The following is a 1,668-nucleotide window of genomic DNA, read 5'->3' as shown; positions in this document are numbered from 1 at the left end:
ATTATTCCACTCAGAACATGGGTGTAATAAAGTGAAATAAAACCAACAAATATACTCCCTCTGTTTCTAAATATTATTCTTTTTAGAGATCTCAATACAAACTACATACGGATGTATATGGACATATTTTAGAGTGTAGATTCACTCATTTTACTCTGTATGTAGTCCCTTATTGGAATCTCTAAAAAGACATATATTTAGGAACGGATGGAGTATATGACAAATATTTACAATGAATGATTATAATGAATGAAACAGTTGCACTCCTCTATGGTAATATTTGAAATGATATCAAAAAGATATCCCCACACAATATAAGTATGGACATCTATATCAAATCATTGTCATGCAATGATAAGCGGGCCTTTCGGGCTAGAAGGCGGGGATTTGTAGTCATCATCGTCGTCGTCGTCGTCAGTTTCTTCATTGTAATCATAATAGTCTTCCTGGATGAAACAAAATTATAACATCAGAATTTTTTCACTAGTAGCATCAGTTTGCTTACCAGAAAAGAACCATAAGCATGGTAGCAGTTACAACCTGGCCTCATTTTTCCAGTACACATAACTTAATTATGAACTTTAAGTTATAGGGGTACTGAATTTATAAATGTAAACTTCGGAATTTTTGTAATAAAAAATACATTTCACATCATCTTTCCCCGTGTAACTCCACATTAGAACTGTTGAAAGACTAAAATTGCACTGTGGTGAAACATGATCTATGGATGAGCTATTCCTTTGAAATTCTTGTTATGTTAAAAATAGTTTATTATACAGTAGTAGTGCCAACTCCTGCTATTACTTATTATACACAATCAGGTAGCTCAAGTAATATTTCAGAATGCTTTGCCAATAACTATGTAATTTTAGTGAAGAAGATACAAATGAACAAGATACCTACATAGACTTTGTATCAACAAGATCCCATAACTGCATCAGGTGAGACAGTAATGATCGATCACAAAAAGGATAACCCCAACTCAAATCATTGGTGAGCTAGGTAAAAGAACACTACGTTAAAAAATCCATTGTTGATCATCCATAAGTTTTAAAAGACACTTCAAATGAAGAAGGAAAAATAATGTGTTCCCTCTCTCTCCGTTGGTGCGCCTCAATGTTACTTCTATTGGTATTTTCTGTCACAAACCTCAATGCTTTAAATGATAAAGCCAGAGGTATTATCTGATGAATTCAACCAAATAGATTGTTTTGGGATCATCGTGGTGTCAAGTGCAACCTAAGAGGCTGGTGAGGAACTAGAATTTGTATACACACTTGACAAGACTGGCACCATTCTCATGAACTGCGTCACTCTTTGGATTCAGTTCGCTTGGTCCTGAGATCCAAACAGCAAACACCAGTACTGAACCGAGAACAGGGTGTCACCCTGTTGGTTAGGCTCGCAGGGAGCGAGCTAGCCCACCCCGTCTTAAGTCCTGAGTGGCCTGTGGTGCTTAGAGATTTCTTCTATAAAAAAAATGCCTCCAAGGGTTAATCCTGGATGATCTTTTTTTTTTCAAAGATCTGAACCAGATCCAAACAGTTTGTAGACACATGATCTGCCTAGTGCCTACAAAGGCAACATGCAATCAAATACAATGTAGAACAGGTGATGAGCAGAATCCCAGTACCCACTTTAAAATTTCGTGGCGTTATTTTACAATCA

General features: G+C 36.3%; 1 long non-coding RNA gene across 1 annotated transcript in view; it reads right to left on the bottom strand.

Moving 5' to 3' along the window:
* Positions 1–215: 215 nt before the first annotated feature.
* Positions 216–1,668, bottom strand: part of LOC119318500 — a 4,001-nt gene continuing 2,548 nt past the window's right edge. The window contains exon 3 of the long non-coding RNA XR_005154134.1: positions 216–446. This is a non-coding gene — a long non-coding RNA (uncharacterized LOC119318500). The remainder of the gene's footprint in view (positions 447–1,668) is intronic.

Source organism: Triticum dicoccoides, chromosome 6A, assembly GCF_002162155.2.
Source record: "Triticum dicoccoides isolate Atlit2015 ecotype Zavitan chromosome 6A, WEW_v2.0, whole genome shotgun sequence".
NCBI classification, from domain to species: domain Eukaryota; kingdom Viridiplantae; phylum Streptophyta; class Magnoliopsida; order Poales; family Poaceae; genus Triticum; species Triticum dicoccoides.
Note: the sequence above shows the minus strand (reverse complement) of the source record. Positions and strands in the feature narration are given on the sequence as shown.